Genomic DNA, 17,100 nt, shown 5'->3' with positions numbered 1-17,100 from the left:
TTGGCTCTCATGTCCTTTTCATTTCTGCGGTAGCATCCTTTCACCGTGCCAATGAAGAGAACGGGATGTGAGCGCAGTATAATATATGTATATATGTATGCCTTGGGGATGGGGTAGGTAGATAATACTTCACAATGAGTACTCTACCATACTCTGCACGCACGGATACAGAGCTCATTACATGTTAGTTCCCATCTCCTCTTTCAAATGCTCTATCATGGAGCTCATCCTCAGAACAGAACCTCACCCCACACAAAACTAACTCAATTCTACACGAAATGTCTTAACATTAATATTCAGTATTTTAATGACAAGATTCTGTTTGCCTGATATATTTCTTTCAATTAAGGGAAACATTGAGCTCATGCCCCCATCACCCCTCCTTATCATTTTCTCAGAAGCTTAGAAAATTCTCAGGAGGGCAGGTTATAACAAAGGCCACTGTGTTGTCTTATCTGAGTCCAGTCAGCTGGGGAGATCACCACAGATACAAACATGGCACCCAGCACATAGCAGGCCCTCAAAAGTAGTCATTAACTGATTGTGAGAAACCAAAAAGGAGGGAAGATGTCAAATGTGGAAAGGCTACATGCCACGTGCTCGAGTGGACGGTCACACGTGGCCAAGCACATTTCCTGTGCCCTCTGTCAGTGTGCTCCACTGGCCCTGGGGCATGTGTGATCTCCAAGGGCTCAGGGCCCATGTCCTCCTCTTGAAAAGTTTGGGTTTTATGCCCTTGTGTTCCTAGAGTCACCCCAGAATGGCAATTAGGTTTTTAGCAAACGTTTTTTGATGGAGACAGTGTTGTGTTTATGTTACACATAACAGCTGAGTGGTCAATACGCTTCGGCCCCAGATTTTCCAGCTCTCTGTTTTGGTTATTTTGCTAGAGTGCCAGAGATGGCTGAATAGCATGTTCTCAGGTCCCGGATGAATGGATGATGGTAAACTGTTGCCATCTTGGAGAGTCCAGCCGTCTTCTCACAGTGATGACTTTTCGAGCTTCGAAGAGGAACAGAATGCTACCACCAGCTCGAAATGCAGATACACACCTCTGCCAACTCCCCATTACAAGTCTCTGTCTCCCAAATGGAGATTAAATGCAGTGCCAAAATGCGTCATCTGGCGTTGTGTTTTCGTAATGTGGACAAATGTCGACAAAATTCGTGTGGAGGCTCAAAACTCTAACTATTTATGAATTAAAATTAAATTGCAGTTTTACCAGGGGTAGAAGCCTTAATTGCTAAAGCTGGATTCACTGCGCCGTTATCAAAACGGCAGCACTTCCTGCAGCCAGCGATTAAAAGGGAGAAAGAATCAAGTGCCCTCCTTAAGAATCCGCTGTGCATCGCAAGCCCGCGCTAGGTGCCTTCTGCACGCCAGCTTGGTGGGCGCTGCACATCAAAGCTGATAACAGCAGAATGGGATGATTTCAGACTGTCTACACTAGAGGAAATTGCTACATTTCAATCAATCTTACAAATCCAGTTCCAATGTTGGCAGGCACAAACAACTTATATTCTGTTTGCAAAATGTGTGTGTGTGTGCCTCCCCATGTCAGCCGGGATCATCCTCTACCCTCAGGACTTTCAGACCCTTAGCCAGGAAGCAGAGGAAACCGAAATCTGCCTGTATTCAGTCTTCTCCAAATTGGACTGTTATCGCTACACTGGGTAGTATGCCAATAGCCATTATACATTCCAAACTCCTGCTGATGGGCTATCTGATTCTCACGATTTACATTCACATTTTCATACGAAAGTGCACCCCATATGCATGTGTATACAGTCGTTTCAAACAAAAATTGAGTCAATTAGGTACAATAGGTACAGTATTTAATTTATTTCACTGACGCCTCTCCAATGGGTCAGTTATACAGATAACTGCCTCTCCGTGGGGAGAATTTGGCTAGATGGGTGAAATAACCACTCTTGGAAAGTTGTTTACAAAAAACAGGCTCACAGTAACATGACAAGATTATAGCTTGGAGCAGGTATGTCCAGAATTTTGTCCCAAGAATTTAGCCCTGCAATTGGCCATGTCAGGTATATGCGGTCAGTCCCTTGGGGAGCACTTGACATGGAGAAATATCACAAACTCAAATGCACCAGACCTTTCATCATTAGTATTAAATCAAATGTTGACTGCAAATCTTCATTCCATCTCTGTGGACTCCCTGGGTTCACAACAGCCAATTCCAACATTTTCTCAAGCTGCCAATTCTACACACCCTCCTCAGGTGACAACTTCACACTCTAATTGACTGACATGAGCTGCTTAACTTTCTTCCTATTCATCCTAGAATTCTTCTCTGCCTTATCCATCTTTTCCAGTATCTTTCTCTCTCTTTTTAAATCCTGCTTTCCAATTCCACTCCCTCATTACTTACTCCTTAACTCTCTTAGTAGGGTTTTATGTTCTCAACATGTTACTGAAATTTCTTTTGCCCATCAACCTTAACTTGACCTAATCCAATGTGCTGTTCCTTACTGCCCATGATAATGTTGACATACCCTATTCCCTTCTAGAAACTCTTCTTTTCTCTTGGCTCCGGCAATCCTATACTGAAGTGTTTAGATTCTCCTCTTACTCTTTGAGGGTTCCTTGTTTTTCTTTACTGCTTCCTCTTCCAAGGCTTTGTACTTCCACCTCTCTTCTTTTCCTCTTTAGGAGCAAGAGCTTCCAAACTTAGAAATAAATGGACAAGCTTCAGCGAGTTCCAGGAAACCTTGGTGCGTTTGCGCCAGACTGTGTTTGCATGTGCACCTGTGCGTTCACAGGGGCGAAAGGGTCCATAACTTTCATCAGATTTCAAAAGAGTCCATGATCCTGCAGAGAATATTAAGAACTGATCTCAACTTCCTTCTTGGGCAATTTCATCATCCTACAAGGCTGAAATGATTGCCTTCCAAATCTTAATTTTCCACCTGACCTTCCTCCCAATCTTCAGTCGCTTAAGTCGAGCTGACTCTTAATGTTTCCTCCCGGTATGCAGTAGTACTAAGCATTAGCAAATATACCCAAACCAACGAGCATCACTTGACTAGCCTTCCTTGCCAGGTGAACACTGGCAGCTCTGTACAAGATAGAAAAAGCGCCCCCTTCAGGCAGGCCCAGCACTGTGGGTACACGGCTTAGTAATCGGATGGTACTTTTGTGCGTTTTTTTTGCCTTTTCGATGAGCACTGTCATCATGCCAAGCCTGCATGCAAGCTGATATCCAAGCATCGTAGTCTGACTATCAAGACCGTCCATGATCTGGTCTAACCTTATGCTTTTAGCATTATACCCCACTAATCGCCTCCACTATGCCTCCACTGCAGCCAGACTGGTCTGCTTGTTGTTGCCTGGGTACGTACTATGCGTTCCTTCCTCTGTACACTTGTTCACCGTATTTTACCGACCTAGAATCTCCGCCTCCTCAAACATGTTTGACTGAGTCCTCTACTCTTTCACACCCTCGTTCTAGCTCTACTTCTCTGAAACATTCTTTAACCACTTCAGAGTTCATTAACTTCACCTTCCTATACAATCCGATAGCCCCTATTGTCTATCTCATACCATTGACCATTAGGGCACCCTGGTCGCTGACTCCTGGTGCAGTGCCCTAGGACCCTGCTACTCAAAATGTGGTCCATGGATATCGCTTGGGAGCTGGTTAGAAATGCAGATTCATATACTGCACTCTGGACCTACCAAAAAGGAATCTGCATAAACTGTTAAAACATAAAAAAGTTAAAAACAAGATCTTTAGATGATTCTTACAAATGATAGAGTTTGAAAGGCACTGCCCTACACTATGCGTTTATAGTTGTTAAAATATCTTAGTTTCAGTCCCTGAATGTTCCTTATCTTTCACAACTTTTTGATTTCCGGTCATGCCTTCTCTATTATTGCATCTCAGAATCCAAGATATTCTATGAAGGTTCTCGTATTTCTCCCCCTCCCCCCAAAAGTAAGATATCTCTGAATTACCCTGGTGCTTTACTGTAATTAGTCATTTTCTACATGTATCTTGTATTAAAGGGTGTTTTGTGTGAGAGGCATTAAGTCTCCTGCTAGATAATAAGCTCTTTGAGGACAACAAAGGATTTTGTTTGTCTCTGTGTCCTTGACAGTTTCTGGCACAGTTCCTAACACCTAGTAATTAATAATAAATGCTTGTCGAATGAATGAATGAATGACTAATTTCATCATAACTCCATTTGAACTGTGGAGTTCACTTGCACAAATGTGACAGATAATTGACCATGGGTCATGCTGCTCATAATTGCAATGTTTTTATTTTTCAAGCCAAATATTAATTATCTAAGCTAGTCATGCTGTTTCTTAATGACTTTTAAACCTGTACCACCACAAATACAAGACTGCATGAATTTTTAACAATCTCCAAGTAGTTCATAATTAAACACCAAGTGATTCAACTCACTGAGTCAATCAATGCCTTTGTTTACGGCTTGATTTTCAACGCTGAAGAGCCAACCAAGAAATTTTAAAAAGCTAACCAAACCTAAGCAAAGTCTGAGGATCAAAAAATACAAAATAGTATCTCACCACGAATTCTGGGTCTGGATGACTAGTAAGTGAAAGGTAAGAGTTCAATAGCCACTCAAGTTAATCGATACACTGACTCATCTATTCAACAAATTCTAGATGAATCAGAGGCCTTTTAAGTTTCAAAGCTTATGACTCATGTCTCTTGATCCCTGTGGACCTAATCACGGAAACTAAATGTAGAGGGGGAACTAAATGATCCAAATCCAATCTTTTAGCAGTGAAAGAGAGGTTTTGAATTAGAAGAAGTCACCTTCTTTTAGAGGCCTAGCAATTTAAAGCTTCTTTCTCCAGCCACAAATGACCAAAACCATCCGCAGAAGAGAGGTCAGTTTGTCACCAGTTTCTGCTTCTGTCATAAACCTCACTGCAGTTTCTTTTTGACATCAGAATGATGTTGCCTTAAATTAGAAAGCGATTCTATTCATAAAAGGTATTTTGAAAGTAGTTTGTTTGCTGCCTATCACCATTTTGGAAGATGATGTATCTATAAGACTGACTTTTGAGAAGAAAAGTAGAATACTTGGTTACGAAAACACGGAAGTCCTCTCTAACCCACAGGTCTACTGCTCCAGACTCTGCGTCGCTAATCCACACAGATTCCACTAATTCGGCTAGTAAAGAGGAAAGCCAAAGAAGCAGGAAGTACCTTTGGTAAGAACTGGATTTTATGAACTATGGGGGGCAGGGCAGTAGAGCATAGTGACCAAAACCCTGGTGTGGAAACTAGACCGACATGGATGCAAGTCCTGACGTGCTCTCTTACTGTTTGGGTGACACTGGCTAAGTTCCTGGTCTGTGAAGTGAGGCTACTGATAGTGCCTTTAGGATTAAGTGATGAAATGTGTAAAGTGCTAAGCAAAGTACCGAGCACTGAGTGAGTTCTCCAAATAGGGGCTTTCCTAATTGTTAGAGGAGCTATTTGTAAGGCTACCCCTCTGACCCTGCCTTTCCCAGGCCCACTGCCTCATCCAGAGATTCTTCCACCAACAGAGTCTTTTGGAGGGTCATCTGACTGGTCGTCACCTGTACGTTTCTCTAGGCTGCTGCCCTCCTCTCCCTCTTTTTTTTTTTTTTTTTTTTTGCGGTACGCGGGCCTCTCCCCGCTGTGGCCTCTCCCGCTGCGGAGCACAGGCTCCGGACGCGCAGGCTCAGCGGCCATGGCTCACGGGCCCAGCCGCTCCGCGGCATGTGCGATCTTCCCGGACCGGGGCACGAACCCGTGTCCCCCGCATCGGCAGGCGGACTCTCAACCACTGCGCCACCAGGGAAGCCCCACCTCCTCTCCGTCTTCATCTTCACACCGACAGCTTGTCTTGGTCTCTTGCTCCTTTAGATATTCTCCCTGGCCACCACTCTCCCCAGCTTGAGGTGATCTTGCTGGTAAGTGATCTTCAGTCTAACCCTATTCTCCCTCTAGACCTCCACCTAACTTCCCTAACCACATGTCTAACCAAAGCCCTTCACCCCAGGAAGATGAAGCAAGGTGCATGAAGACTAGCATAGGGCGTGTAGGGCAATGCATCCCAAAGTATGTTCTGCAGCAGCTCATCCTGCAAGTTTTTACGCAAGAGAAGATAGGTTCTTCTGGTCAAGTAATTTTGGAAAGTTTTGTATACTACTTACCTCTTAGAAATTCACAGTGCATCTTCATATTTAGAGAATCAGACAAACCAAGTTAAGCAGAACACTGTTTAACTCTGTTAACTAGAAGCCACTTTTGTCTTCTGGAAACACCAGTGTAGTGGAAAGTGGGATGGGTAAGGAGACTTGTATTATGGTCCAGTTTATATCTATTACTGAGTGTAGCAGCCAAGATGCCTACAATAACTTATAACCTCCAAATCCCAATAGCTCATGCTATTATTAGGAGCCACTGTTGCAAACATTGCCAGTCACTGTGGCAAAGGGAGAAGAGAGTTCTAGAGGGTATGACGTTGAAACTAAGTGCTCAGCCCAGAAGTGGTGTGTGTCACTTCCACTAACTACTTACTGGTGAGTAGCGGTCCTCTAGCTTCACACGACCATAAAGAAGCCAGGAACTGCCATTGTGAGGGGGAGAAGGGGAAACATTTGGTGAACAGTATTAATGACTACCACACTGAACTTCAATGTTGACCTCTGTAAAATGGGGAGGAAAAGAACCTCTTGTGAAGATCAAATGAAATAAAAATTTAAAGTCTTTGCAAAGTGGAAAGTACTCTACACCTCCAAAGGATCATTATCAAGGTGGCTCATGGGGTCTTTGCTTTGAGTCAAGATGAGAACACGAGCCACAAATGAACTGTGTGGAAGGTTAGGTAGCTAGAATGCTGACAAACAGAACAGGATTAGTAAGAAAGGGGGCCTAATAAGATAAAGTTATGGATAATGACCAAACAAATGGCCGTGACAAGAATTATCTAAAAAATCATGAAGAAGAAATTTGCTAGACAACAATAAGCTTCAGTCCACTGTTTCCAAAAGACCACATTTTGAAAATGATGAATGAATAATGTTTTGAATTAATAATGTTTTACCATAATTGCTCATTGAACTAAACCACAAAGGAAATCCTGTTTTTATTCAGAAATATAATCTTCATAGACAATTCTTCCTCAGGCAGACATTAGATGTTGTTTCCATTTACAAAAAGTATTAACTGTCATCTACCCTTCTTTTTTTCCCCAAACAGAAATCATACAACAAAAGCCTTTCAAGAGGGAATACATTTGTGACATCTATTGTTTTTACATGTTAGAGCAGATTTCAATAGTCTGGATTCGGAAATGCGATGGTTCCATTCCATTTGTCACCATTCGTTCCTCCCCTAACAAACACGATCTGCATCTGCTTGAAAATGACGTATATTTAATGTACAAACCTTACTAAAGTACTGACTATGATAGATGCATCAGAAACAGGTAGAGTAGATTTTCTTTAGAAATTTGGAAAATCCTGCTTATAATCATGTTCTTTGTATTAACATATCCATGTCTAGGTTTTTTTTTTTCTTTTTTTTTCAGTGATGCCTTAAATGTTGCAACTAAAAAGGATACGCCTGATGTTCTTGGGCCATTCAGGGACTATTGAATGCACACATGCATAGCGTCACAGAGTTTGAATCTGGACAGGCCCTTTAGCCCTGTTCATTAACACTCACAGGCCAGGACTACAAACAGCTGCACGGGCCATGAGGGGATAGATGCACAGGGAAGAGGCAAAGGTGGAAAGGAGATGAACAGAGCAGTGCCAACGCCAGTATAAAACCCCCACAAGATGTGAGAAGTAATAAAGGAGCACTGTAAGTCAGAATTTTAGCTCAAAGGAGAACTTGACGAGATAATTTGTAGATAGTCGTCTCTGTTCAAAGCACCAAACTCCACAGTAATACTAGTTATCTAGTGGAAAAGGTTAAATGTACCATGGAGAAGCCTACAAATTTAGTTCCCCCACCAAAAGCTGGAACGCGGTCAGTACAAAGCTCAAGAACATCTATAGGAAAACAAAAATATACAGCACCTTACAGAGTAAAAAAATTATGAGGGCTTCCCCGGTGGCGCAGTGGTTGAGAGTCCGCCTGCCGATGCAGGGGACACGGGTTTGTGCCCCGGTCCAGGAAGATCCCACATGCCGCGGAGCGGCTGGGCCCGTGAGCCATGGCCGCTGAGCCTGCACGTCCGGAGCCTGTGCTCTGCAACGGGAGAGGCCGCAACAGTGAGAGGCCCGCATATCGCAAAAAAAAAAAAAAAAATGATCGGCCATGCAAAGAAGGAGAAAAATACTACTGATAATGAGGAGGAAAGTCAACCAATTGACACTGACCCAGAATTAACACAGATGACAGAATCAGTAGATCAGGACATTAAAACTGTACTCCATATGCTCAAGAAGCCAGAGGAAAGACTGAACATGTTAAACAGAGACATGGAGCATTTAAAAAAGATCTAAATTGAACCTCTAGAGATGAAAATAATGATGTCTGAAGCGAAATATACCTTGGATTAGGATTAACGGCAGATTAGACATTGAATGAGAAAAGACTAACAAATTTGTTAGACATAGAAAAAAGAATCATCCCAGATGAAACAGAGAGAAGACGGAAGCACCCCCAAAGTAAGCGGAGCACTGAGGAGCTGTGAGACAACTTTAAGCTTCCTAGTATCTGTGCAACTGGAGTCCCCAAAGGAGAAGAGAGAGAGGGCAGAAGAAATTTTGATGAATTAATCATCAAAAAATTTCCAATTTTGATGAAAAGTATAAACCCACATATCCAAGAAAGGGGCTATTGAGGAATCCAGGTGAGAGTCGATTGTAGTTCAGAGTAGCAGCAGTACAGGTGGTAGAACTGGTTAGATTCTGGACACGTTTTGAGGGTAACGCCAATAGGATTCCTCGGGGCTTTGCATTTGGATTGTGTGAATGGATTCAAGGATCACTCCAAAATTTTTGGCCAGAGGAACTGGAAGGCTGAAATACGGCAAATGACTTTCATTCGAAAGGGACCCAGTTGGAATAGAAACCATCAGCACAGACTTGAGCCGACGATTTCTCAGCATTCTGATGTAGAAATCTATTTCTGTGTTAGTTTTTACTGTTAGCCTTTGCTAACCAGAGCAACAATACATAGGTAAGATGAAAATTCCTCACAAGGTCTTTCCAGGGACATGCCAAGCGCAAACTTCCAAAATGGTCCTTAAATGGGAATCACTACAACCTTTTCATCTAACCAGGCTCCAGCCCATGGGCAGACAAAACGGATTCTCATCAAAGATACAGTTATCTGAGCATCCAAATATTATGCTTTGCCATTTCATAATTATAACTCCTTTCTTAGAAACAGAGGAGACAGCGGAATGCTGTGTACATTTCAGCTTCCAGCAGCCTACCAGAATTCAGTGTCCAGGGCTTCTTCTGCTGTGGCGGAATGATTTCCCAACATCATTTACAACCCTGGAACATTCTATGCTTCCCAGTCTCTCCTGGATGTGTCCAGGAACTCATGTGTCACCTGCCAGAATAGCAGGCACAGAGGACTAGCAGGGGCCATTTCTCTTTCTAGAAAATTGACTTTATATATAGGATCCAGATATGACAAAAGAATAGAAAAATTAAGCATCACAGTATTTCATTGGCAATATATTTATAAATGGACATGACTGTCATATTTCTCATCTTTACAAGAAAGTAAGAAAAATAGTAGCTCGATTTTTTTTTTTTTTTTCGGTACGCGGGCCTCTCACTGTTGTGGCCTCTCCCGTTGCGGAGCACAGGCTCCGGACGCGCAGGCTCAGCGGCCATGGCTCACGGGCCCAGCCGCTCCGCGGCATGTGGGATCCTCCCGGACCGGCGCACGAACCCATGTCCCCTGCATTGGCAGGCGGACTCTCAACCACTGCACCGCCAGGGAAGCCCCAGTAACTCGATTTTTTAACTAACTGAATGAAAAGAAAATTTTAAAGGAAAAAGGCATCATTTTTCTATTTGGAAGCTTCCCTACTGTGTTAGACTCGGGGCCTGTGCTCTGAAAAGTCTTCCTGGAAGTTCACTATTAACCCACAGGAAGAATGAGGTCCCAGACAGCTTTCTACTCTATAAGCAGATGCAAGTGCGTCTGTGGTATGGGGCGAGCATACTAACATACTAACATGAATATGAGCTGGGGGGTGTGAGTGGAGCGGGTGTGGTAAAGGGAGATCGGAAGAGGGGAAAACCCAAGGCTGATCGGAATCCTTGCCTTACAGAGGCTCACATACTAGTGGGGAGAATAGGCACGCAAATAACCCTATTGTGACATAAAGACACACTGGTGCCTGCGGTTCCTTTAGGATATAGTCCTGGTCACTCAGAGTTGGCTCAGCTCACAGAGTGGCTGCTCGGAGGTCTGTAAACCAGTCTCCACACTCTGACTTTTTAGGATGGAGGCAGTGGACAGCAGTGGCCTGTCTCTACCTGGAAGTTTCCACTGCCTGACTTTGTGAGGCCCAAGTCTGTCCCAAGAAGGCCAATAGGCCATCGTAGCCAAGAAGGGGACAGTCAGAAAACAGACATGGATCTGTTGGCTTAAGTGAAGGAAATCGTGCAGATTCCCACCCAAACCAAAATACAGACTGAAGTGAAACTTTTCTCGGGTCTGAAAAAGTTTCATAACCATCCTCAGGATGTATTTCATTTTCATGGCCTGTTTGCATGCTTCACGGCTTCCTAGTTCTACTAAAAGCAGAAGTGCCGAAATATTTTAATGAAGTTTCTTCTGATGGCACTGCAAGCCAGGTGTTAACAGTCAACAACGCGGCAGGAAGAGGATGCAGACATTCCTAAGAGACTGGAACCTTCCATCGAGTAGCAGCCACATGATTTGGCCATGACCTTCATGTTTGCCTTTTTCTACACTGCGCTTTGATTTTATGAGGGAGATCCCTTTAGAATCCTGAAGCACTCTGTAAGTAGGGAGACATCGATTTTCCATATGTAAGTTAAGAAAACTGAAATGCAGAGATCCACTCTGTCCATAGCAGAGCCCCAGGGGACAATGCTCTTGGTCAATTATTGATTCCAAGAATAGGGAAGCTTCTCTTTAAAGACAGGTCATTATTACTTACCTCACCTTGTGCAGAGACTGTTGTGTTCACTCATCGAACTATCGCATATTCATCTGAAATTAATTTGAGAATAGGGTTGGTAAATCAGGAGCTACAAGTGACTGGAGTTCTGCTAAGACACTGAAATTCTCTTTCACTCGTTAATGACATCGTCATTAATAAACAAGTCCATCCTCCCACCCCAAGACTGAAAGCTGACGATGTAGGACAGGATGTAAGGAAGTCTTTGGCACGTTTATCCCAAAGTAGGGAAATTCAGCTTTTAGCTTATATTCACCAGCAGTGGCCAATGGACACAGGAGTGAGGGGCGGCGTTTCTAGGAGAGAAAGAGTCTGGCACATTCAAGGAACCACAACTCTGACTGGAACACATAGGGAGCGCTGAAGCAGAAGCTATACACCAAATCCAAATCACGAAGGGCCTATAGCCCACATGACGAGTCTGGACTTTTCCCAAGAACACTGAGGGAGCAGCTGAAAGGTTTTCAATAGGGAGAGTTACCTGGTTATGTTTTGTTTTTGTTTTTCATGAGGGACGGATTGAAGGCAGCATTGCTAGAGGAAGGAAGGCCAGGTTAAAAAGTCTAGGTGAACCACGACGGAACCCTGAGCTAGGGCAGAGAGGATGGTGGTGTACTCATTCATCTCACAGATGTGATTGCTTGTCCGCTGTCCACTTAGTACTGGTCTTGATCGTGGGCAACACTAGTGCACAACTGGGGAACCCTCACTCTCTGCCTGGAGCTTGAACTGTGGTGTGATAGGAGAAGAGGTGCATCACCTTGAGGTTGAGTTCTGTGTACAGTACAACCTCTCCCACTGGATTAGGAGCAACTTGAGAGAAAGAGCAATGTCTTACTTACCTTGACACCTCTGGTACTAGCAAGAATACCCATATGGATGCAGCGTGTGCTCAGTAAGTGTTAGCTGTGACATTGCTTATCGTGCTATTATGAGAATTAATGAATCATCTTTGTGACAGGCCAGAAAACAGATTCATGGTACAAAGGGCACCAGGCCAACCCAAGTCATTTTTGGATTGTTCCCCCATGCCAACCTTTAAGAGTTCAACAGTTTATATGGGAAAAGACCCATTCTAAACCTCCGGGACCCTTCCTCTGTTATAAGTGCTTAAAGCAGCGTGCTCCTCGCAATTGCTTCTCACTGTTGTAATTTGACAATCATTTGTGTTTATTTGAATAATATCTCCTTTTTCCTCTAAGGCTTTGAGCTCCTTGAGAGCGGGGACAATTTCTGTTTCTGCTCACCACTGCATTCCCAGCAGCTAGCACAGAGGCTGGCACAGAGTAGACGCTCAATAGATATTTTATAAATAAATATTTACAAAATGAATAATAAATGAACAGATAGATGAAAGACCAATTTAATCCCAACTGGAGAAGTTCTGCAAAAACTTTCTGGGCATTTGAGCTGGGCCTTGAAGAAGAGAAGGTTCTCCCAAAGTGAGTGGGAGTAGGTGCAGGGACATTCTTGTAAGACCAGAACAGGCGAAGGCCCCCAAGGGCAAAAGCTGCACAGAAGGTTCAGGGAACAGTGAGTGGTTGGCTGTGGTTGGCACACAGGATGTGTGCAGGCCGGTGGTGGGCAATGAAACTGGAGAAGTGGAGACCACACAGTGGAGGGACATGAAAGCAACAAGAGCAACTTCCATTTATGGACAGCAGAGCAGACAGGCTCTTGACATTCATCATTTCTCCTACTCAGAATAACCTGGAAGAGTGGTTCAGCAAGTGTGATCCCGGGACCAGCAGCATCAGCACACCTGGGAACTTATCAGAAATGCAGATTCTTAAGTCCATCCCAGACCTACGGATAGGTAGCTCTGGGGGTGGGTCCCAGCACTCTTTTAACAAGCCCTCCAGGGGATTCTAATGCACTCTACAAGTGTGAGAAACACTGCCTTCTAAGTTAAGAACTCTTATCCCATAATTTACAGGTATAAAAAGTAAATTCAGAGAGGTGCACTAATTTGCATAAGGTCACACAGCCAGTTAATGGTCGAGTTGGTTTGTCTAACCCCCAAGCCCCTGGTCTTCTGATATCATGACGCCTTGCTCCTGGCAGGGGACAGTTTTCTTGAAGACACTGGTGAGTGACACAACACTTTTACGGAGGGGAATGACTTGATCACATTTGTATTTTTAGAGCTTTCATTCTGGCAACATCAAGGGTGGATTGGAGGAGAATTCTGAGGCAAGGGAATCATTTAAGAGGCTGTTGGATAGTCCAGGCAAGAGATTAGGAGGGCCAAATGATCGACATTTCGTATCTGAGAAAACTGTGGCACAAACATATTTTTATAGCCCCATTTACTCTTTTTTTTTCTTTTTTTTTGCGGTACGCGGGCCTCTCACTGTTGTGGCCTCTCCCATCGCGGAGCACAGGCTCCGGACGCGCAGGCTCAGCGGCCATGGCTCACGGGCCCAGCCGCTCCGCGGCATGTGGGATCCTCCCGGACTGGGGCACGAACCCGTGTCCCCTTCATCGGCAGGCGGACTCTCAACCACTGCGCCACCAGGGAAGCCCCCCATTTACTCTTAAAATGTTGAAGGATAGTATCTCCTGAGACAAATAGGAAATGGTCATTCTGACTTACGTATCATTTATCTGCAGAGTTAAAACATAAAAACCTTGGTGGGGTGGAGATGGTTGGAGTTCCATAAAAACAGGAAGGGAGAAATCCCTGGCCCCCAGCAGGGAACCAACACGTGACTGCTTCATGCCTGTATTCTTAGGGCCTGGTGGACGTGACACCTACCTGGTCAATTCATGTATTCACCTCTTCTAACTTCTAAATGCTGGTTCTCTTCAGTCCGGAACTTGATTTTCTCATCGTTTCTCTCCTTTTGATTTCAACCTGTGGAGCATCCGGTTTTATCAGTCCTCAGATCATGGCCCATTATCATTGGCCTGCACAAGGCCCTTCCCTTGTTCCATTCATGTACTTACTCCCGTTCATCACCATCTCCCACTCTCATTTCCCTTTGGCCTCATGGGTAATCATTCTAATGTACTCAGTGTGTATCCTTTTGTCTGTATGTGTTCTTATAAAATACAGAGTCATCTTGTATGCATATATTTTAACTTATGTAAATGGTATTGCATCATATGTGGCATGCTGTTTTGCACTTTTTTTAATTCAACACAAGTGAGATTCATCTGGCCTGTTACTTATTGTTGCATAGTATTCCACATCCTGTCTGTCCACTCCCCCAGAGGTAGACACCACCATTGTGATTGTCAGTGCTGCCCTGAACGTCCTTGCTTGTGTCTCCCGTTGACCTTTTGAGCTGCACACCCAGGAACTGAATTGATAAGTCAGGGAGCATGTGTTTAATTTGACCGTGTACTACCAGAGTGCTATCCAGAATGGCTGATCTGGTCTCCACTCCTGCCAGTAGTACATGAGGGCTCCTGGATCCTACATCTTCATCAGCATTTGGCATTTTCCACTTTTCAAAGTTTACCTTTCCCTTTGGGTGATCTCACTGTTGTCATTAGTGAGTTTGAGCATCTCTTCAAATACTTTCTAGCTTCCTGTTTCCTCTCTATCTGCTGTCTCCACATTCTCTACCCAGGAAAATTAGTCTATCTCTAAACTGAAGGCTCCCAACTTTATATTTCCAGCCCTGGTCCTTTCCTGAATTCTATGCCCGCATCTCGAAATACAGTAAGTCCCCTACATATGAATGAGTTCCATTCCGAGAGCGTGTTCGTAAGTCCAATTTGTTCATAAGTCCAACAAAGTTAGCCTAGGTACGTAACTAACACAGTCAGCTATACAGTACTGTACTATAATAGGTTTATAATGCTTTTCATACAAATAATACATTAAAAACAAACAAACACAAAAAATAAAGAAAACATTTGTAATCTTACACTATGGTAGCTTGAAAAGTACACTAGTACCGTACAGTAGCTAGCATGCAGGGGCTGGTAGCAGTACCAGCTACATCACTGCTGCTTTTACGTTTGCTTCCAGACATCCTGGGCTTGAAATAAAGATATTGTCCTCTATAAGGTATTGTACAGTAAAGTACACAAAAGCACAACCACTTGTGGAGGATGCACACACGTGACAATATACACCAGACACGTGAACTAACATACGTGACTGGACACGCGAACGCATGTTCACATCTTTGAAAGTTCACAACTTGAAGGTTCGTATGTAGGTGACTTACTGTATCCTCTTGCCTTTCTCATGGAACATCTCAACTCTAACATCTAATTTAGAGCTTTTCTTCCCCAGTTCCTCTTTCACCAAAATATTACATGTCTTGTCTTTTTCATACCAGTAAATGGCGTCACCATCCACTCAGTTTCTCAAGACGGAAGTCTAAGAATCAGCTTTGTTACTTTTTGATCTTTCATTCCCCCACATCCAATCCATCGGAGCAAGTCTAGATGGTGCCGCTTCCAACATATATCTTGAATCCATCCACTTGCCTTCATCTCTGCTCCAGCCCCTAGAATACACCGTGTCACTGTTTGCATGGTGTATGCATTTCACAATATGTAATTATCTCAGTTCGTTTATCTATTTATTACCGGTGTCCCAAATTATAGTGTCAGTTCCAAGAGGGCAACAACCGTGTCTGTGCTGGTTACCCCTGTGTCCCCAGGACCCAGCACAGTGTCTGATGCTCATTAAATATTTACCGAATAAATGGTTTCTCTCCTTTTAACTCAACTCTCTAGGAAACTGAGCAGCCAAACACCAATCAGAATGTGAAGATAGCGACCACATGTAAGAACTGCTCCTCAATCCTTCCTTAAAGCTCCACATTGCCTGGCGTAGTATCTAGCGCATGAAGCATGCGTGATAAATCGTACTGAAAGTAATGCACATATGCAGTATTTTGAATATGTTGAAAATGGCTTCTTTGTGAGTATATGGCTTTGAACATACACAGAACTTCCTCTTTCCTTGCTGGGACTGTTGCCTACATCATGACTAATGTTCATTTAAAAAGTATGAGAGTATAGCCCAAATTATGAAAGCTTCTGGAAGACCATACCCCCGCAGAGAGCTGAGTTCTGAAATGAGTGGACCATAGCCAAAGAAATGAGCAGGAGAGGTGGCTATGTCAACAAAGGGTTGGGTTGGCCACCGAGCTCAGTCCTTGTTTGGCAGATCTGCTCTGCATCTGAGCAAGAGCTAATTTCACAGACTAGAGACAGCGATTCAGAAAGAGGCGGCAGTCTGCTCTCTGGGTGAAGGAAGAGGAGGTAAAGCAGGGACAGTGAGAGTCGAGCTAGAACTCACCATGATGGTCACAGAGCTACTAAAGTTAGGGCTCTCAAATACTGCTGTGCTGTAGAATCACTTGGGGTAAATATATGAAGATGCAGATGCCCAGGCCCCATCACAGGCATGATTGATATTGTGAAGGTCCAGGAGTGGGCTTAAGAATCTGCATTTCATCAAGCACACTAAGGGATCGGACCACATTTTGAGAGAACTCATAATACAGAGACGGACCTAAACAACAGTCTAGAACAAAGGATAAAGATGCATTTCGTAATGGATAGGCTGGCTTTAACAATGAACAGAGACTCAGCTTTGGACAAATAGAAAAGGACAGAGAATGGTCCAGCGACAAGGACAGGTTTCCTGAAGCCAAGAACCATAGAGTCTTCTAGATCCAGGGGCAAAGGGAGTGACTACAAAGTCAGAGAAGGTCAAGAAGCTTAGGTGCTTAGGTCTCTGAGCCTCTTTCTTCTAAATCTGATCAGAAGCTTCTCCTTCCAAAAGCAATTCGTCTGTTCATTAATTTTATAAGTACCTGATACATTGTTTTGCACGAAACAGGGACTCCACGATGCTTTGAATTACTGAATTGAGCACGGGACTTTATTAACTAAATAAAAGGTCCTTATATAGCCCTCTCCTTGAGAAGACGGTAATCTACTCTGAGAGATAAAATGTGTAAATGAAACT

The 17,100-nt window shown here is 43.7% G+C and overlaps 1 long non-coding RNA gene across 1 annotated transcript; it reads right to left on the bottom strand.

The window, feature by feature from the left end:
• Positions 1 to 11,133: 11,133 nt before the first annotated feature.
• On the bottom strand, positions 11,134 to 15,588 carry LOC307179925. Its single transcript, XR_013825613.1, has 3 exons — positions 15,452 to 15,588; positions 13,915 to 14,013; positions 11,134 to 11,188 (listed from the first exon to the last, which is right to left on the bottom strand). It is a non-coding gene; the product is annotated as an uncharacterized lncRNA (long non-coding RNA).
• Between the last annotated feature and the right edge of the window lie 1,512 nt (positions 15,589 to 17,100).

The sequence above is a fragment of the Stenella coeruleoalba genome, assembly GCF_951394435.1.
Source record: "Stenella coeruleoalba genome assembly, chromosome: X".
Lineage (NCBI taxonomy): Eukaryota > Metazoa > Chordata > Mammalia > Artiodactyla > Delphinidae > Stenella > Stenella coeruleoalba.
The sequence above is the reverse complement of the archived record's forward strand: the minus strand, read 5'-3'. Positions and strand labels throughout refer to the sequence as shown.